Raw genomic sequence first — 20,000 nt, 5'->3', positions numbered from 1 at the left:
TAGCACATAAGGAGTGAGAAAGCTGCTGAGGCTCGACGTTACACTTTTACAAAAACAATCATTAGTTAGATATAAACGGCAGTAATTGATTCAGTAGGACTCCTTATCCATGTAAACGATCATTGTGACATCTGAATTCATTAATTATCTGAAATACACTGCGTGTGCGTGTGATGTTAAATGTTTGAACCAAGGTTAACGGTTAAAGTGTCAGAGAATGGGTGGTGATTTTTTGACGTCCTCCCATGATCTGAAGTGAGCGTGCGTGTTTGTGTTGGTGAAAGTTTAAGAAATGTACAACTGTCGGTTCAGCTCTCTGGTGCTCCCTGCTGGCAGTATCACTATACTGTCCTCATGTTTCACAAAAATAGTTTTGAGAGACGTTGTCAGTTTTTGTATGTTGCTTAAATCCTCCAAAGCGGTTGGCAGTAAACATCAGGTCACGGTACGCCACGGAGGCAATGAGCTCGAGTTGAAAAAGAAAAAGCTTACAGCACCTGGTATTCCCAGGCGGTCTCCCATCCAAGTACTAACCAGGCCCGACCCTGCTTAGCTTCCGAGATCAGACGAGATCGGGCGTGTTCAGGGTGGTATGGCCGTAAGCAATTAGTGCAGGCGCAAAACCAGGTTTTATACAGTAGCACATAAGGAGTGAGAAAGCTGCTGAGGCTCGACGTTACACTTTTACAAAAACAATCATTAGTTAGATATAAACGGCAGTAATTGATTCAGTAGGACTCCTTATCCATGTAAACGATCATTGTGACATCTGAATTCATTAATTATCTGAAATACACTGCGTGTGCGTGTGATGTTAAATGTTTGAACCAAGGTTAACGGTTAAAGTGTCAGAGAATGGGTGGTGATTTTTTGACGTCCTCCCATGATCTGAAGTGAGCGTGCGTGTTTGTGTTGGTGAAAGTTTAAGAAATGTACAACTGTCGGTTCAGCTCTCTGGTGCTCCCTGCTGGCAGTATCACTATACTGTCCTCATGTTTCACAAAAATAGTTTTGAGAGACGTTGTCAGTTTTTGTATGTTGCTTAAATCCTCCAAAGCGGTTGGCAGTAAACATCAGGTCACGGTACGCGGCCACGGAGTCAATGAGCTCGAGTTGAAAAAGAAAAAGCTTACAGCACCTGGTATTCCCAGGCGGTCTCCCATCCAAGTACTAACCAGGCCCGACCCTGCTTAGCTTCCGAGATCAGACGAGATCGGGCGTGTTCAGGGTGGTATGGCCGTAAGCAATTAGTGCAGGCGCAAAACCAGGTTTTATACAGTAGCACATAAGGAGTGAGAAAGCTGCTGAGGCTCGACGTTACACTCTTACAAAAACAATCATTAGTTAGATATAAACGGCAGTAATTGATTCAGTAGGACTCCTTATCCATGTAAACGATCATTGTGACATCTGAATTCATTAATTATCTGAAATACACTGCGTGTGCGTGTGATGTTAAATGTTTGAACCAAGGTTAACGGTTAAAGTGTCAGAGAATGGGTGGTGATTTTTTGACGTCCTCCCATGATCTGAAGTGAGCGTGCGTGTTTGTGTTGGTGAAAGTTTAAGAAATGTACAACTGTCGGTTCAGCTCTCTGGTGCTCCCTGCTGGCAGTATCACTATACTGTCCTCATGTTTCACAAAAATAGTTTTGAGAGACGTTGTCAGTTTTTGTATGTTGCTTAAATCCTCCAAAGCGGTTGGCAGTAAACATCAGGTCACGGTACGCCACGGTAGGCCACGGAGTCAATGAGCTCGAGTTGAAAAAGAAAAAGCTTACAGCACCTGGTATTCCCAGGCGGTCTCCCATCCAAGTACTAACCAAGGCCCGACCCTGCTTAGCTTCCGAGATCAGACGAGATCGGACGTGTTCAGGGTGGTATGGCCGTAAGCAATTAGTGCAGGCGCAAAACCAGGTTTTATACAGTAGCACATAAGGAGTGAGAAAGCTGCTGAGGCTCGACGTTACACTCTTACAAAAACAATCATTAGTTAGATATAAACGGCAGTAATTGATTCAGTAGGACTCCTTATCCATGTAAACGATCATTGTGACATCTGAATTCATTAATTATCTGAAATACACTGCGTGTGCGTGTGATGTTAAATGTTTGAACCAAGGTTAACGGTTAAAGTGTCAGAGAATGGGTGGTGATTTTTTGACGTCCTCCCATGATCTGAAGTGAGCGTGCGTGTTTGTGTTGGTGAAAGTTTAAGAAATGTACAACTGTCGGTTCAGCTCTCTGGTGCTCCCTGCTGGCAGTATCACTATACTGTCCTCATGTTTCACAAAAATAGTTTTGAGAGACGTTGTCAGTTTTTGTATGTTGCTTAAATCCTCCAAAGCGGTTGGCAGTAAACATCAGGTCACGGTACGCCACGGTAGGCCACGGAGGCAATGAGCTCGAGTTGAAAAAGAAAAAGCTTACAGCACCTGGTATTCCCAGGCGGTCTCCCATCCAAGTACTAACCAGGCCCGACCCTGCTTAGCTTCCGAGATCAGACGAGATCGGGCGTGTTCAGGGTGGTATGGCCGTAAGCAATTAGTGCAGGCGCAAAACCAGGTTTTATACAGTAGCACATAAGGAGTGAGAAAGCTGCTGAGGCTCGACGTTACACTCTTACAAAAACAATCATTAGTTAGATATAAACGGCAGTAATTGATTCAGTAGGACTCCTTATCCATGTAAACGATCATTGTGACATCTGAATTCATTAATTATCTGAAATACACTGCGTGTGCGTGTGATGTTAAATGTTTGAACCAAGGTTAACGGTTAAAGTGTCAGAGAATGGGTGGTGATTTTTTGACGTCCTCCCATGATCTGAAGTGAGCGTGCGTGTTTGTGTTGGTGAAAGTTTAAGAAATGTACAACTGTCGGTTCAGCTCTCTGGTGCTCCCTGCTGGCAGTATCACTATACTGTCCTCATGTTTCACAAAAATAGTTTTGAGAGACGTTGTCAGTTTTTGTATGTTGCTTAAATCCTCCAAAGCGGTTGGCAGTAAACATCAGGTCACGGTACGCCACGGAGTCAATGAGCTCGAGTTGAAAAAGAAAAAGCTTACAGCACCTGGTATTCCCAGGCGGTCTCCCATCCAAGTACTAACCAGGCCCGACCCTGCTTAGCTTTCCGAGATCAGACGAGATCGGGCGTGTTCAGGGTGGTATGGCCGTAAGCAATTAGTGCAGGCGCAAAACCAGGTTTTATACAGTAGCACATAAGGAGTGAGAAAGCTGCTGAGGCTCGACGTTACACTCTTACAAAAACAATCATTAGTTAGATATAAACGGCAGTAATTGATTCAGTAGGACTCCTTATCCATGTAAACGATCATTGTGACATCTGAATTCATTAATTATCTGAAATACACTGCGTGTGCGTGTGATGTTAAATGTTTGAACCAAGGTTAACGGTTAAAGTGTCAGAGAATGGGTGGTGATTTTTTGACGTCCTCCCATGATCTGAAGTGAGCGTGCGTGTTTGTGTTGGTGAAAGTTTAAGAAATGTACAACTGTCGGTTCAGCTCTCTGGTGCTCCCTGCTGGCAGTATCACTATACTGTCCTCATGTTTCACAAAAATAGTTTTGAGAGACGTTGTCAGTTTTTGTATGTTGCTTAAATCCTCCAAAGCGGTTGGCAGTAAACATCAGGTCACGGTACGCCACGGTAGGCCACGGAGGCAATGAGCTCGAGTTGAAAAAGAAAAAGCTTACAGCACCTGGTATTCCCAGGCGGTCCTCCCATCCAAGTACTAACCAGGCCCGACCCTGCTTAGCTTCCGAGATCAGACGAGATCGGGCGTGTTCAGGGTGGTATGGCCGTAAGCAATTAGTGCAGGCGCAAAACCAGGTTTTATACAGTAGCACATAAGGAGTGAGAAAGCTGCTGAGGCTCGACGTTACACTCTTACAAAAACAATCATTAGTTAGATATAAACGGCAGTAATTGATTCAGTAGGACTCCTTATCCATGTAAACGATCATTGTGACATCTGAATTCATTAATTATCTGAAATACACTGCGTGTGCGTGTGATGTTAAATGTTTGAACCAAGGTTAACGGTTAAAGTGTCAGAGAATGGGTGGTGATTTTTTGACGTCCTCCCATGATCTGAAGTGAGCGTGCGTGTTTGTGTTGGTGAAAGTTTAAGAAATGTACAACTGTCGTTTCAGCTCTCTGGTGCTCCCTGCTGGCAGTATCACTATACTGTCCTCATGTTTCACAAAAATAGTTTTGAGAGACGTTGTCAGTTTTTGTATGTTGCTTAAATCCTCCAAAGCGGTTGGCAGTAAACATCAGGTCACGGTACGCCACGGTAGGCCACGGAGTCAATGAGCTCGAGTTGAAAAAGAAAAAGCTTACAGCACCTGGTATTCCCAGGCGGTCTCCCATCCAAGTACTAACCAGGCCCGACCCTGCTTAGCTTCCGAGATCAGACGAGATCGGGCGTGTTCAGGGTGGTATGGCCGTAAGCAATTAGTGCAGGCGCAAAACCAGGTTTTATACAGTAGCACATAAGGAGTGAGAAAGCTGCTGAGGCTCGACGTTACACTCTTACAAAAACAATCATTAGTTAGATATAAACGGCAGTAATTGATTCAGTAGGACTCCTTATCCATGTAAACGATCATTGTGACATCTGAATTCATTAATTATCTGAAATACACTGCGTGTGCGTGTGATGTTAAATGTTTGAACCAAGGTTAACGGTTAAAGTGTCAGAGAATGGGTGGTGATTTTTTGACGTCCTCCCATGATCTGAAGTGAGCGTGCGTGTTTGTGTTGGTGAAAGTTTAAGAAATGTACAACTGTCGGTTCAGCTCTCTGGTGCTCCCTGCTGGCAGTATCACTATACTGTCCTCATGTTTCACAAAAATAGTTTTGAGAGACGTTGTCAGTTTTTGTATGTTGCTTAAATCCTCCAAAGCGGTTGGCAGTAAACATCAGGTCACGGTACGCCACGGTAGGCCACGGAGGCAATGAGCTCGAGTTGAAAAAGAAAAAGATTACAGCACCTGGTATTCCCAGGCGGCCTCCCATCCAAGTACTAACCAGGCCCGACCCTGCTTAGCTTCCGAGATCAGACGAGATCGGGCGTGTTCAGGGTGGTATGGCCGTAAGGAATTAGTGTGGGCGCAAAACCAGGTTTTATACAGTAGCACATAAGGAGTGAGAAAGCTGCTGAGGCTCGACGTTACACTCTTACAAAAACAATCATTAGTTAGATATAAACGGCAGTAATTGATTCAGTAGGACTCCTTATCCATGTAAACGATCATTGTGACATCTGAATTCATTAATTATCTGAAATACACTGCGTGTGCGTGTGATGTTAAATGTTTGAACCAAGGTTAACGGTTAAAGTGTCAGAGAATGGGTGGTGATTTTTTGACGTCCTCCCATGATCTGAAGTGAGCGTGCGTGTTTGTGTTGGTGAAAGTTTAAGAAATGTACAACTGTCGTTTCAGCTCTCTGGTGCTCCCTGCTGGCAGTATCACTATACTGTCCTCATGTTTCACAAAAATAGTTTTGAGAGACGTTGTCAGTTTTTGTATGTTGCTTAAATCCTCCAAAGCGGTTGGCAGTAAACATCAGGTCACGGTACGCCACGGTAGGCCACGGAGGCAATGAGCTTGAGTTGAAAAAGAAAAAGCTTACAGCACCTGGTATTCCCAGGCGGTCTCCCATCCAAGTACTAACCAGGCCCGACCCTGCTTAGCTTCCGAGATCAGACGAGATCGGGCGTGTTCAGGGTGGTATGGCCGTAAGCAATTAGTGCAGGCGCAAAACCAGGTTTTATACAGTAGCACATAAGGAGTGAGAAAGCTGCTGAGGCTCGACGTTACACTTTTACAAAAACAATCATTAGTTAGATATAAACGGCAGTAATTGATTCAGTAGGACTCCTTATCCATGTAAACGATCATTGTGACATCTGAATCATTAATTATCTGAAATACACTGCGTGTGCGTGTGATGTTAAATGTTTGAACCAAGGTTAACGGTTAAAGTGTCAGAGAATGGGTGGTGATTTTTTGACGTCCTCCCATGATCTGAAGTGAGCGTGCGTGTTTGTGTTGGTGAAAGTTTAAGAAATGTACAACTGTCGGTTCAGCTCTCTGGTGCTCCCTGCTGGCAGTATCACTATACTGTCCTCATGTTTCACAAAAATAGTTTTGAGAGACGTTGTCAGTTTTTGTATGTTGCTTAAATCCTCCAAAGCGGTTGGCAGTAAACATCAGGTCACGGTACGCCACGGAGTCAATGAGCTCGAGTTGAAAAAGAAAAAGCTTAGAGCACCTGGTATTCCCAGGCGGTCTCCCATCCAAGTACTAACCAGGCCCGACCCTGCTTAGTTTCCGAGATCAGACGAGATCGGGCGTGTTCAGGGTGGTATGGCCGTAAGCAATTAGTTCAGGCGCAAAACCAGGTTTTATACAGTAGCACATAAGGAGTGAGAAAGCTGCTGAGGCTCGACGTTACACTCTTACAAAAACAATCATTAGTTAGATATAAACGGCAGTAATTGATTCAGTAGGACTCCTTATCCATGTAAACGATCATTGTGACATCTGAATTCATTAATTATCTGAAATACACTGCGTGTGCGTGTGATGTTAAATGTTTGAACCAAGGTTAACGGTTAAAGTGTCAGAGAATGGGTGGTGATTTTTTGACGTCCTCCCATGATCAGTGGGGTGTTCCACAAAGCCGGTTTTATCACATAACCGGGTAAGTTAACCCAGGGTTTGCTGTAACCCTAGGTTTTCCGTTCCAAAAGGATCACGGTATGTTAGTTGCTATAGCAACATATGCTCTGAATCAAACCTGGTCGGACCAGGTTTTGCGCAGGTTAAGTTTGAAACATAACCCGGTTTTGGGTATTTCAACCGGCGTTCACCGCAGATTTCATGTGTTCACAATGGTATGCCCTTTTGATGAGAGAACTGCTGATATCAGAGCGCAAATTATACGTGCAATCCACCGGGAGCGATTGATAAGACCACGGCTCGACATCTTGGCATATTGGATGACTTTTTGCTGGAGTGGAGAGATATAGATTCTCGCGCAAATCTTTAATATATTTAAATAGCCTTACATAGCCAACACTACCAATCGAGGACCTGGCCTCAGTTCACTCCAGACTATTTGCGTAGCCCTCCGTTTTTTTCAAATGGTAGTTTTATCTAGGGGGCTATAATGCTGGAGATGCTGAGCACATCACAGTCGTTTCAGATGACCCATCCAAGATTTGTATCGGACTCCTATCATACAAAGAGCAATATTGTCTGAGTACTATGCCGAGAGGCATTTACAACATAAAGTATAAAATAGTCCTAACGGACTTGCATCCACTGGAGAATGTTCGATCGTAGCCGGCGGCTTCATACAAGCACTGATCCATCTTGATCTGTGAAGTTGATGAATTGTCACTTTTAGGTTTTCTACCCAGTTACCAAAAAGAAACATTTGGAATAGTATGCGCTGTGGCAAGCACACGGTTTGCATGTGTTACTTCGAAGGCAAAAAAAATCTAAAATACAAGAAAACACAAAAACCTACATTCAACCAGTGTGGGGTATGGCCCATGACTCTCTGAGGTGGTAGGTACCTCCAGGTACCCCCTCCATGCCTGGGCGCCCTGAATTTATGTTTATTAACAGCTCCTCCACCGGGGTCAAGACAATTTGAGGGCCAGATCCAGTCTGCCGACTGTCGGCCTTTTCACGATTGGCTTAAAAAAATGGCTTATTTAAATTTATACCAATACGATGGTGGGAAAAGCTTACCAGTTTGTATGTTTTTTATACTTCATTTTTATACTTGATTCTCTGACCGCTTGGAAGCAATCGGAGTACATATTGTTTTAGAAGAAAGGGGTTATGTGGTAGGATCTTTAAGAATGCTTAACTGGGATATTTATATATTCATGGCTCAAATATTAAGGATCATGCTTTTGACGTGTAACTAACGCATTTACGCGGTCAGCGATCCGCTGCCAGGCTTTGGTTCTCCGGGTTCCAGAGGTTTTAGCGTTCCCTTTTCTTGTGATAATGTCCTTCTCCTCGTCATAGCTCTCCAGGAGAACCTGGAGTTCCATTTCATTGAAATAAGCGGCCCGTTTCGCCATATCGATCAGGGTTTCCATGATCCATACATCACGTCTTTTTAAGTTTGGCGTGGACGCGCACAACCCTGTGTTAACCAACCCCGAGTTGATTGAACTAATGCATAACCGCTGCTGTGGAACCGAAAACTCTGGGTTGGTCGGCACAGGGTCAATCAACCTAGAGTTCAGCGTTAACTCAGTGTTTGTTAAACCTCCGTTCGTGGAACACCCCTCTGAAGTGAGCGTGCGTGTTTGTGTTGGTGAAAGTTTAAGAAATGTACAACTGTCGGTTCAGCTCTCTGGTGCTCCCTGCTGGCAGTATCACTATACTGTCCTCATGTTTCACAAAAATAGTTTTGAGAGACGTTGTCAGTTTTTGTATGTTGCTTAAATCCTCCAAAGCGGTTGGCAGTAAACATCAGGTCACAGTAGGCCACGGAGGCAATGAGCTCGAGTTGAAAAAGAAAAAGCTTACAGCACCTGGAATTCCCAGGCGGTCTCCCATCCAAGTACTAACCAGGCCCGACCCTGCTTAGCTTCCGAGATCAGACGAGATCGGGCGTGTTCAGGGTGGTATGGCCGTAAGCAATTAGTGCAGGCGCAAAACCAGGTTTTATACAGTAGCACATAAGGAGTGAGAAAGCTGCTGAGGCTCGACGTTACACTTTTACAAAAACAATCATTAGTTAGATATAAACGGCAGTAATTGATTCAGTAGGACTCCTTATCCATGTAAACGATCATTGTGACATCTGAATTCATTAATTATCTGAAATACACTGCATGTGCGTGTGATGTTAAATGTTTGAACCAAGGTTAACGGTTAAAGTGTCAGAGAATGGGTGGTGATTTTTTGACGTCCTCCCATGATCTGAAGTGAGCGTGCGTGTTTGTGTAGGTGAAAGTTTAAGAAATGTACAGCTGTCGGTTCAGCTCTCTGGTGCTCCCTGCTGGCAGTATCACTATACTGTCCTCATGTTTCACAAAAACAGTTTTGAGAGACGTTGTCAGTTTTTGTATGTTGCTTAAATCCTCCAAAGCGGTTGGCAGTAAACATCAGGTCACGGTACGCCACGGTAGGCCACGGAGGCAATGAGCTCGAGTTGAAAAAGAAAAAGCTTACAGCACCTGGTATTCCCAGGCGGTCTCCCATCCAAGTACTAACCAGGCCCGACCGTGCTTAGCTTCCGAAATCAGACGAGATCGGGCGTGTTCAGGGTGGAATGGCCGTAAGCAATTAGTGCAGGCGCAAAACCAGGTTTTATACAGTAGCACATAAGGAGTGAGAAAGCTGCTGAGGCTCGACGTTACACTTTTACAAAAACAATCATTAGTTAGATATAAACGGCAGTAATTGATTCAGTAGGACTCCTTATCCATGTAAACGATCATTGTGACATCTGAATTCATTAATTATCTGAAATACACTGCGTGTGCGTGTGACGTTAAATGTTTGAACCAAGGTTAACGGTTAAAGTGTCAGAGAATGGGTGGTGATTTTTTGACGTCCTCCCATGATCTGAAGTGAGCGTGCGTGTTTCTGTTGGTGAAAGTTTAAGAAATGTACAACTGTCGGTTCAGCTCTCTGGTGCTCCCTGCTGGCAGTATCACTATACTGTCCTCATGTTTCACAAAAATAGTTTTGAGAGACGTTGTCAGTTTTTGTATGTTGCTTAAATCCTCCAAAGCGGTTGGCAGTAAACATCAGGTCACGGTACGCCACGGAGTCAATGAGCTCGAGTTGAAAAAGAAAAAGCTTACAGCACCTGGTATTCCCAGGCGGTCCCCCATCCAAGTACTAACCAGGCCCGACCCTGCTTAGTTTCCGAGATCAGACGAGATCGGGCGTGTTCAGGGTGGTATGGCCGTAAGCAATTAGTGCAGGCGCAAAACCAGGTTTTATACAGTAGCACATAAGGAGTGAGAAAGCTGCTGAGGCTCGACGTTACACTCTTACAAAAACAATCATTAGTTAGATATAAACGGCAGTAATTGATTCAGTAGGACTCCTTATCCATGTAAACGATCATTGTGACATCTGAATTCATTAATTATCTGAAATACACTGCGTGTGCGTGTGATGTTAAATGTTTGAACCAAGGTTAGCGGTTAAAGTGTCAGAGAATGGGTGGTGATTTTTTGACGTCCTCCCATGATCTGAAGTGAGCGTGCGTGTTTGTGTTGGTGAAAGTTTAAGAAATGTACAACTGTCGGTTCAGCTCTCTGGTGCTCCCTGCTGGCAGTATCACTATACTGTCCTCATGTTTCACAAAAATATTTTGAGAGACGTTGTCAGTTTTTGTATGTTGCTTAAATCCTCCAAAGCGGTTGGCAGTAAACATCAGGTCACGGTACGCCACGGAGTCAATGAGCTCGAGTTGAAAAAGAAAAAGCTTACTGCACCTGGTATTCCCAGGCGGTCTCCCATCCAAGTACTAACCAGGCCCGACCCTGCTTAGCTTCCGAGATCAGACGAGATCGGGCGTGTTCAGGGTGGTATGGCCGTAAGCAATTAGTGCAGGCGCAAAACCAGGTTTTATACAGTAGCACATAAGGAGTGAGAAAGCTGCTGAGGCTCGACGTTACACTCTTACAAAAACAATCATTAGTTAGATATAAACGGCAGTAATTGATTCAGTAGGACTCCTTATCCATGTAAACGATCATTGTGACATCTGAATTCATTAATTATCTGAAATACACTGCGTGTGCGTGTGATGTTAAATGTTTGAACCAAGGTTAACGGCTAAAGTGTCAGAGAATGGGTGGTGATTTTTTGACGTCCTCCCATGATCTGAAGTGAGCGTGCGTGTTTGTGTTGGTGAAAGTTTAAGAAATGTACAACTGTCGGTTCAGCTCTCTGGTGCTCCCTGCTGGCAGTATCACTATACTGTCCTCATGTTTCACAAAAATAGTTTTGAGAGACGTTGTCAGTTTTTGTATGTTGCTTAAATCCTCCAAAGCGGTTGGTAGTAAACATCAGGTCACGGTACGCCACGGTAGGCCACGGAGTCAATGAGCTCGAGTTGAAAAAGAAAAAGCTTACATCACCTGGTATTCCCAGGCGGTCTCCCATCCAAGTACTAACCAGGCCCGACCCTGTTTAGCTTCCGAGTTCAGACGAGATCGGGCGTGTTCAGTGTGGTATGGCCGTAAGCAATTAGTATAGGCGCAAAACCAGGTTTTATACAGTAGCACATAAGGAGTGAGAAAGCTGTTGAGGCTCGACGTTACACTTTTACAAAAACAATCATTAGTTAGATATAAACGGCAGTAATTGATTCAGTAGGACTCCTTATCCATGTAAACGATCATTGTGACATCTGAATTCATTAATTATCTGAAATACACTGCGTGTGCGTGTGATGTTAAATGTTTGAACCAAGGTTAACGGCTAAAGTGTCAGAGAATGGGTGGTGATTTTTTGACGTCCTCCCATGATCTGAAGTGAGCGTGCGTGTTTGTGTTGGTGAAAGTTTAAGAAATGTACAACTGTCGGTTCAGCTCTCTGGTGCTCCCTGCTGGCAGTATCACTATACTGTCCTCATGTTTCACAAAAATAGTTTTGAGAGACGTTGTCAGTTTTTGTATGTTGCTTAAATCCTCCAAAGCGGTTGGCAGTAAACATCAGGTCACGGTACGCCACGGTGGGCCACGGAGGCAATGAGCTCGAGTTGAAAAAGAAAAAGCTTACAGCACCTGGTATTCCCAGGCTGTCTCCCATCCAAGTACTAACCAGGCCCGACCCTGCTTAACTTCCGAGATCAGACGAGATCGGGCTTATTCAGGGTGGTATGGCCGTAAGCAATTAGTGCAGGTGCAAAACTAGGTTTTATACAGTAGCACATAAGGAGTGAGAAAGCTGCTGAGGCTCGACGTTACACTCTTACAAAAACAATCATTAGTTAGATATAAACGGCAGTAATTGATTCAGTAGGACTCCTTATCCATGTAAACGATCATTGTGACATCTGAATTCATTAATTATCTGAAATACACTGCGTGTGCGTGTGATGTTAAATGTTTGAACCAAGGTTAACGGCTAAAGTGTCAGAGAATGGGTGGTGATTTTTTGACGTCCTCCCATGATCTGAAGTGAGCGTGCGTGTTTGTGTTGGTGAAAGTTTAAGAAATGTACAACTGTCGGTTCAGCTCTCTGGTGCTCCCTGCTGGCAGTATCACTATACTGTCCTCATGTTTCACAAAAATAGTTTTGAGAGACGTTGTCAGTTTTTGTATGTTGCTTAAATCCTCCAAAGCGGTTGGTAGTAAACATCAGGTCACGGTACGCCACGGTAGGCCACGGAGTCAATGAGCTCGAGTTGAAAAAGAAAAAGCTTACAGCACCTGGTATACCCAGGCAGTCTCCCATCCAAGTACTAACCAAGCCCGACCCTGCTTAGCTTCCGAGTTCAGACGAGATCGTACGTGTTCAGGGTGGTATGGCCGTAAGCAATTAGTGCAGAAGCAAAACCAGGTTTTATACAGTAGCACATAAGGAGTGAGAAAGCTGCTGAGGCTCGACGTTACACTTTTACAAAAACAATCATTAGTTAGATATAAACGGCAGTAATTGATTCAGTAGGACTCCTTATCCATGTAAACGATCATTGTGACATCTGAATTCATTAATTATCTGAAATACACTGCGTGTGCGTGTGATGTTAAATGTTTGAACCAAGGTTAACGGTTAAAGTGTCAGAGAATGGGTGGTGATTTTTTGACGTCCTCCCATGATCTGAAGTGAGCGTGCGTGTTTGTGTTGGTGAAAGTTTAAGAAATGTACAACTGTCGGTTCAGCTCTCTGGTGCTCCCTGCTGGCAGTATCACTATACTGTCCTCATGGCTGTTTCCCAATGTCAAGGAAGCATGCTCAACGGCCGCCCTTTTAAGGACGCTACGTCATCGAACGCCGACAAGCACTGTTCCAATGTTGAGGACACTCGAAATACGCCCCCTTTTCGGGTCCTTCGTTTTTGAGAATTCCGAGATTTTTCAAGGATGCATCGCTGCATCCTAGACGAGCCAAAACTACCCACAATCCTCTGCGTTCACTGGGCGGGTTCTTGAAAATGACAGAGAAGTACACGTTCAAACGAAGTGAAGTTATATTAGTTTTCAGAAATATTTTGTGCCGTATTGCTTTTTATAGATTCATCATGTTAATGCAAATAATCAAGCCTAAAGGCCTGTGCCACTTTTCAAACGTTTTTGCAACTTAATGATACGTTGCTATATTTTGCATGGACGTAGCTGGTGTTAAACACCACTGTCACCAATGTCAATTTACTCTCTCACAAGATTACATTATTTATGTATACCTATTTATGTTTTACGTTTTTTTTAGGGTCAGCCCAGCAAACGGAGGCTTTTGTGCGCCTTAGGGTGGCGCACAAACATTTGTTTGCCGGTGGAAGGGATAGTGCCACTATCCAATGTTGTAAAATTAATGCACAACCGATCATTTGCAATGTTTGTAATTTTGAATGAACGTATATAATTGTATTTTATATGATATACTTATGTGTTCAAAGCACTGGTAGATTGTAGGCATATATGAATGAATGAATCAGATCATATATCCAAATAAATACACGTTTATCATCTCTTTCTTTGTCTTTTTCCCCCTGCATAATAGTAATCAACCGTACTGTAAATGTGATGCATGAATTAAGTTCTCAGACAATTTCACTTAGTTTTATAAAAATTGAATGGATTTTCCTTTTAATAAAGACAATTCGATCAACCACAACAAAGCTTTTGTGACTTCCCCAAAGAGGCTCCATGCGAAGGAGAAATGACCGCATTCATAACAGACAAAAGTCAAATAAATATCGATCAGCTTGATTGCTGCCATGTTTTATTCATAAGCGCACATGTGTTTACAAGCGGACACGCAGTATTAAAAAGCGGAAGCGCTTCCACACTACCAAGTCGTTCCCAAAGTCAGACGTTACAAACGCTAGGAAGCACTCGAGCTAGCACTCTAGTCTCATCTCCATAGGACGCGACTAGCAAGGACGCGTCCTAGCAAGGCTGCAGCCTTCACTTTGGGAAACAGCCCATGTTTCACAAAAATAGTTTTGAGAGACGTTGTCAGTTTTTGTATGTTGCTTAAATCCTCCAAAGCGGTTGGCAGTAAACATCAGGTCACGGTACGCCACGGTAGGCCACGGAGTCAATGAGCTCGAGTTGAAAAAGAAACAACTTACAGCACCTGGTATTCCCTGGCGGTCTCCCATCCAAGTACTAACCAGGACCGACCCTGCTTAGCTTCCGAGATCAGACGAGATCGGGCGTGTTCAGGGTGGTATGGCCGTAAGCAATTATTGCAGGCGCAAAACCAGGTTTTATACAGTAGCACATAAGGAGTGAGAAAGCTGCTGAGGCTCGACGTTACACTCTTACAAAAACAATCATTAGTTAGATATAAACGGCAGTAATTGATTCAGTAGGACTCCTTATCCATGTAAACGATCATTGTGACATCTGAATTCATTAATTATCTGAAATACACTGCGTGTGCGTGTGATGTTAAATGTTTGAACCAAGGTTAACGGCTAAAGTGTCAGAGAATGGGTGGTGATTTTTTGACGTCCTCCCATGATCTGAAGTGAGCGTGCGTGTTTGTGTTGGTGAAAGTTTAAGAAATGTACAACTGTCGGTTCAGCTCTCTGGTGCTCCCTGCTGGCAGTATCACTATACTGTCCTCATGTTTCACAAAAATAGTTTTGAGAGACGTTGTCAGTTTTTGTATGTTGCTTAAATCCTCCAAAGCGGTTGGTAGTAAACATCAGGTCACGGTACGCCACGGTAGGCCACGGAGTCAATGAGCTCGAGTTGAAAAAGAAAAAGCTTACAGCACCTGGTATACCCAGGCAGTCTCCCATCCAAGTACTAACCAAGCCCGACCCTGCTTAGCTTCCGAGTTCAGACGAGATCGGACGTGTTCAGGGTGGTATGGCCGTAAGCAATTAGTGCAGAAGCAAAACCAGGTTTTATACAGTAGCACATAAGGAGTGAGAAAGCTGCTGAGGCTCGACGTTACACTTTTACAAAAACAATCATTAGTTAGATATAAACGGCAGTAATTGATTCAGTAGGACTCCTTATCCATGTAAACGATCATTGTGACATCTGAATTCATTAATTATCTGAAATACACTGCGTGTGCGTGTGATGTTAAATGTTTGAACCAAGGTTAACGGTTAAAGTGTCAGAGAATGGGTGGTGATTTTTTGACGTCCTCCCATGATCTGAAGTGAGCGTGCGTGTTTGTGTTGGTGAAAGTTTAAGAAATGTACAACTGTCGGTTCAGCTCTCTGGTGCTCCCTGCTGGCAGTATCACTATACTGTCCTCATGGCTGTTTCCCAATGTCAAGGAAGCATGCTCAACGGCCGCCCTTTTAAGGACGCTACGTCATCGAACGCCGACAAGCACTGTTCCAATGTTGAGGACACTCGAAATACGCCCCCTTTTCGGGTCCTTCGTTTTTGAGAATTCCGAGATTTTTCAAGGATGCATCGCTGCATCCTAGACGAGCCAAAACTACCCACAATCCTCTGCGTTCACTGGGCGGGTTCTTGAAAATGACAGAGAAGTACACGTTCAAACGAAGTGAAGTTATATTAGTTTTCAGAAATATTTTGTGCCGTATTGCTTTTTATAGATTCATCATGTTAATGCAAATAATCAAGCCTAAAGGCCTGTGCCACTTTTCAAACGTTTTTGCAACTTAATGATACGTTGCTATATTTTGCATGGACGTAGCTGGTGTTAAACACCACTGTCACCAATGTCAATTTACTCTCTCACAAGATTACATTATTTATGTATACCTATTTATGTTTTACGTTTTTTTTAGGGTCAGCCCAGCAAACGGAGGCTTTTGTGCGCCTTAGGGTGGCGCACAAACATTTGTTTGCCGGTGGAAGGGATAGTGCCACTATCCAATGTTGTAAAATTAATGCACAACCGATCATTTGCAATGTTTGTAATTTTGAATGAACGTATATAATTGTATTTTATATGATATACTTATGTGTTCAAAGCACTGGTAGATTGTAGGCATATATGAATGAATGAATCAGATCATATATCCAAATAAATACACGTTTATCATCTCTTTCTTTGTCTTTTTCCCCCTGCATAATAGTAATCAACCGTACTGTAAATGTGATGCATGAATTAAGTTCTCAGACAATTTCACTTAGTTTTATAAAAATTGAATGGATTTTCCTTTTAATAAAGACAATTCGATCAACCACAACAAAGCTTTTGTGACTTCCCCAAAGAGGCTCCATGCGAAGGAGAAATGACCGCATTCATAACAGACAAAAGTCAAATAAATATCGATCAGCTTGATTGCTGCCATGTTTTATTCATAAGCGCACATGTGTTTACAAGCGGACACGCAGTATTAAAAAGCGGAAGCGCTTCCACACTACCAAGTCGTTCCCAAAGTCAGACGTTACAAACGCTAGGAAGCACTCGAGCTAGCACTCTAGTCTCATCTCCATAGGACGCGACTAGCAAGGACGCGTCCTAGCAAGGCTGCAGCCTTCACTTTGGGAAACAGCCCATGTTTCACAAAAATAGTTTTGAGAGACGTTGTCAGTTTTTGTATGTTGCTTAAATCCTCCAAAGCGGTTGGCAGTAAACATCAGGTCACGGTACGCCACGGTAGGCCACGGAGTCAATGAGCTCGAGTTGAAAAAGAAACAACTTACAGCACCTGGTATTCCCTGGCGGTCTCCCATCCAAGTACTAACCAGGCCCGACCCTGCTTAGCTTCCGAGATCAGACGAGATCGGGCGTGTTCAGGGTGGTATGGCCGTAAGCAATTATTGCAGGCGCAAAACCAGGTTTTATACAGTAGCACATAAGGAGTGAGAAAGCTGCTGAGGCTCGACGTTACACTTTTACAAAAACAATCATTAGTAAGATATAAACGGCAGTAATTGATTCAGTAGGACTCCTTATCCATGTAAACGATCATTGTGACATCTGAATTCATTAATTATCTGAAATACACAAAAACAATCATTAGTTAGATATAAACGGCAGTAATTGATTCAGTAGGACTCCTTATCCATGTAAACGATCATTGTGACATCTGAATTCATTAATTATCTGAAATACACTGCGTGTGCGTGTGATGTTAAATGTTTGAACCAAGGTTAACGGTTAAAGTGTCAGAGAATGGGTGGTGATTTTTTTACGTCCTCCCATGATCTGAAGTGAGCGTGCGTGTTTGTGTTGGTGAAAGATTAAGAAATGTACAACTGTCGGTTCAGCTCTCTGGTGCTCCCTGCTGGCAGTATCACTATACTGTCCTCATGTTTCACAAAAATAATTTTGAGAGACGTTGTCAGTTTTTGTATGTTGCTTAAATCCTCCAAAGCGGTTGGCAGTAAACATCAGGTCACGGTACGCCACGGAGTCAATGAGCTCGAGTTGAAAAAGAAAACACTTACAGCACCTGGTATTCCCAGGCGGTCTCCCATCCAAGTACTGACCAGGCCCGACCCTGCTTAGCTACCGAGATCTGACGAGATCGGGCGTGTTCAGGGTGGTATGGCCGTAAGCAATTAGTGCAGGCGCAAAACCAGGTTTTATACAGTAGGAGTGAGAAAGCTGCTGAGGCTCGACGTTACACTTTTACAAAAACAATCATTAGTTAGATATAAACGGCAGTAATTGATTCAGTAGGACTCCTTATCCATGTAAACGATCATTGTGACATCTGAATTCATTAATTATCTGAAATACACTGCGTGTGCGTGCGATGTTAAATGTTTGAACCAAGGTTAACGGTTAAAGTGTCAGAGAATGGGTGGTGATTTTTTGACGTCCTCCCATGATCTGAAGTGAGCGTGCGTGTTTGTGTTGGTGAAAGTTTAAGAAATGTACAACTGTCGTTTCAGCTCTCTGGTGCTCCCTGCTGGCAGTATCACTATACTGTCCTCATGTTTCACAAAAATAGTTTTGAGAGACGTTGTCAGTCTTTGTATGTTGCTTAAATCCTCCAAAGCGGTTGGCAGTAAACATCAGGTCACGGTACGCCACGGAGTCAATGATTCGAGTTGAAAAAGAAAAAGATTACAGCACCTGGTATTCCCAGGCGGTCTCCCATCCAAGTACTAACCAGGCCCGACCCTGCTTAGCTTCCGAGATCAGACGAGATCGGGCGTGTTCAGTATGGTATGGCCGTAAGCAATTAGTGCAGGCGCAAAACCAGGTTTTATACAGTAGCACATTAGGAGTGAGAAAGCTGCTGAGGCTCGACGTTACACTTTTACAAAAACAATCATTAGTTAGATATAAACGGCAGTAATTGATTCAGTAGGACTCCTTATCCATGTAAACGATCATTGTGACATCTGAATTCATTAATTATCTGAAATACACTGCGTGTGCGTCTGATGTTAAATGTTTGAACCAAGGTTAACGGTTAAAGTGTCAGAGAATGGGTGGTGATTTTTTGACGTCCTCCCATGATCTGAAGTGAGCGTGCGTGTTTGTGTTGGTGAAAGTTTAAGAAATGTACAACTGTCGGTTCAGCTCTCTGGTGCTCCCTGCTGGCAGTATCACTATACTGTCCTCATGTTTCACAAAAACAGTTTTGAGAGACGTTGTCAGTTTTTGTATGTTGCTTAAATCCTCCAAAGCGGTTGGCAGTAAACATCAGGTCACGGTACGCCACGGAGTCAATGAGCTCGAGTTGAAAAAGAAAAAGCTTACAGCACCTGGTATTCCCAGGCGGTCTCCCATCCAAGTACTAACCAGGCCCGACCCTGCTTAGCTTCCGAGATCAGAAGAGATCGGGCGTGTTCAGGGTGGTATGGCCGTAAGCAATAGTGCATGGCGCAAAACCAGGTTTTATACAGTAGCACATAAGGAGTGAGAAAGCTGCTGAGGCTCGACGTTACACTTTTACAAAAACAATCATTAGTTAGATATAAACGGCAGTAATTGATTCAGTAGGACTCCTTATCCATGTAAACGATCATTGTGACATCTGAATTCATTAATTATCTGAAATACACTGCGTGTGCGTGTGATGTTAAATGTTTGAACCAAGGTTAACGGTTAAAGTGTCAGAGAATGGGTGGTGATTTTTTGACGTCCTGCCATGATCTGAAGTGAGCGTGCATGTTTGTGTTGGTGAAAGTTTAAGAAATGTACAACTGTCGGTTCAGCTCTCTGGTGCTCCCTGCTGGCAGTATCACTATACTGTCCTCATGTTTCACAAAAATAGTTTTGAGAGACGTTGTCAGTTTTTGTATGTTGCTTAAATCCTCCAAAGCGGTTGGCAGTAAACATCAGGTCACGGTACCCACGGTAGGCCACGGAGGCAATGAGCTCGAGTTGAAAAAGAAAAAGCTTACAGCACCTGGTATTCCCAGGCGGTCTCCCATCCAAGTACTAACCAGGCCCGACCCTGCTTAGCTTCCGAGTTCAGACGAGATCGGGCGTGTTCAGGGTGGTATGGCCGTAAGCAATTAGTGCAGGCGCAAAACCAGGTTTTATACAGTAGCACATAAGGAGTGAGAAAGCTGCTGAGGCTCGACGTTACACTTTTACAAAAACAATCATTAGTTAGATATAAACGGCAGTAATTGATTCAGTAGGACTCCTTATCCATGTAAACGATCATTGTGACATCTGAATTCATTAATTATCTGAAATACACTGCGTGTGCGTGTGATGTTAATGTTTGAACCAAGGTTAACGGTTAAAGTGTCAGAGAATGGGTGGTGATTTTTTGACGTCCTCCCATGATCTGAAGTGAGCGTGCGTGTTTGTGTTGGTGAAAGTTTAAGAAATGTACAACTGTCGGTTCAGCTCTCTGGTGCTCCCTGCTGGCAGTATCACTATACTGT

General features: G+C 43.6%; 24 non-coding genes across 24 annotated transcripts; all 24 read right to left on the bottom strand.

Annotated features, from left to right (window-relative positions):
- Positions 1 to 485: 485 nt before the first annotated feature.
- LOC130398589 (5S ribosomal RNA) lies at positions 486 to 604 on the bottom strand. Its single transcript, XR_008901152.1, has one exon. It is a non-coding gene; the product is annotated as a 5S ribosomal RNA (ribosomal RNA).
- A 522-nt stretch (positions 605 to 1,126) lies between these two features.
- LOC130398588 (5S ribosomal RNA) lies at positions 1,127 to 1,245 on the bottom strand. The gene has a single exon (XR_008901151.1). It is a non-coding gene; the product is annotated as a 5S ribosomal RNA (ribosomal RNA).
- Positions 1,246 to 1,774: 529 nt separating this feature from the next.
- LOC130394752 (5S ribosomal RNA) lies at positions 1,775 to 1,894 on the bottom strand. Its single transcript, XR_008897880.1, has one exon. It is a non-coding gene; the product is annotated as a 5S ribosomal RNA (ribosomal RNA).
- A 529-nt stretch (positions 1,895 to 2,423) lies between these two features.
- On the bottom strand, positions 2,424 to 2,542 carry LOC130398587 (5S ribosomal RNA). Its single transcript, XR_008901150.1, has one exon. It is a non-coding gene; the product is annotated as a 5S ribosomal RNA (ribosomal RNA).
- A 519-nt stretch (positions 2,543 to 3,061) lies between these two features.
- LOC130400650 (5S ribosomal RNA) lies at positions 3,062 to 3,181 on the bottom strand. Its single transcript, XR_008903128.1, has one exon. It is a non-coding gene; the product is annotated as a 5S ribosomal RNA (ribosomal RNA).
- Positions 3,182 to 3,710: 529 nt separating this feature from the next.
- Positions 3,711 to 3,830, bottom strand: LOC130394100 (5S ribosomal RNA). Its single transcript, XR_008897291.1, has one exon. It is a non-coding gene; the product is annotated as a 5S ribosomal RNA (ribosomal RNA).
- Positions 3,831 to 4,359: 529 nt separating this feature from the next.
- LOC130398586 (5S ribosomal RNA) lies at positions 4,360 to 4,478 on the bottom strand. The gene has a single exon (XR_008901149.1). It is a non-coding gene; the product is annotated as a 5S ribosomal RNA (ribosomal RNA).
- A 529-nt stretch (positions 4,479 to 5,007) lies between these two features.
- LOC130394518 (5S ribosomal RNA) lies at positions 5,008 to 5,126 on the bottom strand. Its single transcript, XR_008897668.1, has one exon. It is a non-coding gene; the product is annotated as a 5S ribosomal RNA (ribosomal RNA).
- A 529-nt stretch (positions 5,127 to 5,655) lies between these two features.
- On the bottom strand, positions 5,656 to 5,774 carry LOC130398585 (5S ribosomal RNA). The gene has a single exon (XR_008901148.1). It is a non-coding gene; the product is annotated as a 5S ribosomal RNA (ribosomal RNA).
- A 518-nt stretch (positions 5,775 to 6,292) lies between these two features.
- Positions 6,293 to 6,411, bottom strand: LOC130394908 (5S ribosomal RNA). Its single transcript, XR_008898021.1, has one exon. It is a non-coding gene; the product is annotated as a 5S ribosomal RNA (ribosomal RNA).
- Positions 6,412 to 8,582: 2,171 nt separating this feature from the next.
- LOC130399502 (5S ribosomal RNA) lies at positions 8,583 to 8,701 on the bottom strand. The gene has a single exon (XR_008902009.1). It is a non-coding gene; the product is annotated as a 5S ribosomal RNA (ribosomal RNA).
- A 529-nt stretch (positions 8,702 to 9,230) lies between these two features.
- Positions 9,231 to 9,349, bottom strand: LOC130394766 (5S ribosomal RNA). Its single transcript, XR_008897892.1, has one exon. It is a non-coding gene; the product is annotated as a 5S ribosomal RNA (ribosomal RNA).
- Positions 9,350 to 9,868: 519 nt separating this feature from the next.
- On the bottom strand, positions 9,869 to 9,987 carry LOC130400670 (5S ribosomal RNA). The gene has a single exon (XR_008903148.1). It is a non-coding gene; the product is annotated as a 5S ribosomal RNA (ribosomal RNA).
- A 518-nt stretch (positions 9,988 to 10,505) lies between these two features.
- On the bottom strand, positions 10,506 to 10,624 carry LOC130400416 (5S ribosomal RNA). The gene has a single exon (XR_008902896.1). It is a non-coding gene; the product is annotated as a 5S ribosomal RNA (ribosomal RNA).
- Positions 10,625 to 11,153: 529 nt separating this feature from the next.
- On the bottom strand, positions 11,154 to 11,272 carry LOC130394466 (5S ribosomal RNA). The gene has a single exon (XR_008897621.1). It is a non-coding gene; the product is annotated as a 5S ribosomal RNA (ribosomal RNA).
- A 529-nt stretch (positions 11,273 to 11,801) lies between these two features.
- LOC130394581 (5S ribosomal RNA) lies at positions 11,802 to 11,920 on the bottom strand. Its single transcript, XR_008897726.1, has one exon. It is a non-coding gene; the product is annotated as a 5S ribosomal RNA (ribosomal RNA).
- A 529-nt stretch (positions 11,921 to 12,449) lies between these two features.
- Positions 12,450 to 12,568, bottom strand: LOC130395674 (5S ribosomal RNA). Its single transcript, XR_008898702.1, has one exon. It is a non-coding gene; the product is annotated as a 5S ribosomal RNA (ribosomal RNA).
- A 1,751-nt stretch (positions 12,569 to 14,319) lies between these two features.
- LOC130394311 (5S ribosomal RNA) lies at positions 14,320 to 14,438 on the bottom strand. The gene has a single exon (XR_008897482.1). It is a non-coding gene; the product is annotated as a 5S ribosomal RNA (ribosomal RNA).
- A 529-nt stretch (positions 14,439 to 14,967) lies between these two features.
- Positions 14,968 to 15,086, bottom strand: LOC130395126 (5S ribosomal RNA). Its single transcript, XR_008898218.1, has one exon. It is a non-coding gene; the product is annotated as a 5S ribosomal RNA (ribosomal RNA).
- Positions 15,087 to 16,837: 1,751 nt separating this feature from the next.
- Positions 16,838 to 16,956, bottom strand: LOC130400459 (5S ribosomal RNA). The gene has a single exon (XR_008902942.1). It is a non-coding gene; the product is annotated as a 5S ribosomal RNA (ribosomal RNA).
- A 628-nt stretch (positions 16,957 to 17,584) lies between these two features.
- LOC130401318 (5S ribosomal RNA) lies at positions 17,585 to 17,703 on the bottom strand. The gene has a single exon (XR_008903780.1). It is a non-coding gene; the product is annotated as a 5S ribosomal RNA (ribosomal RNA).
- Positions 17,704 to 18,213: 510 nt separating this feature from the next.
- On the bottom strand, positions 18,214 to 18,332 carry LOC130394388 (5S ribosomal RNA). The gene has a single exon (XR_008897552.1). It is a non-coding gene; the product is annotated as a 5S ribosomal RNA (ribosomal RNA).
- Positions 18,333 to 18,851: 519 nt separating this feature from the next.
- LOC130399779 (5S ribosomal RNA) lies at positions 18,852 to 18,970 on the bottom strand. The gene has a single exon (XR_008902278.1). It is a non-coding gene; the product is annotated as a 5S ribosomal RNA (ribosomal RNA).
- A 528-nt stretch (positions 18,971 to 19,498) lies between these two features.
- On the bottom strand, positions 19,499 to 19,617 carry LOC130400040 (5S ribosomal RNA). The gene has a single exon (XR_008902525.1). It is a non-coding gene; the product is annotated as a 5S ribosomal RNA (ribosomal RNA).
- Between the last annotated feature and the right edge of the window lie 383 nt (positions 19,618 to 20,000).

This window comes from Gadus chalcogrammus, chromosome 12 (genome assembly GCF_026213295.1).
Source record: "Gadus chalcogrammus isolate NIFS_2021 chromosome 12, NIFS_Gcha_1.0, whole genome shotgun sequence".
Lineage (NCBI taxonomy): Eukaryota > Metazoa > Chordata > Actinopteri > Gadiformes > Gadidae > Gadus > Gadus chalcogrammus.
The sequence above is the reverse complement of the archived record's forward strand: the minus strand, read 5'-3'. Positions and strand labels throughout refer to the sequence as shown.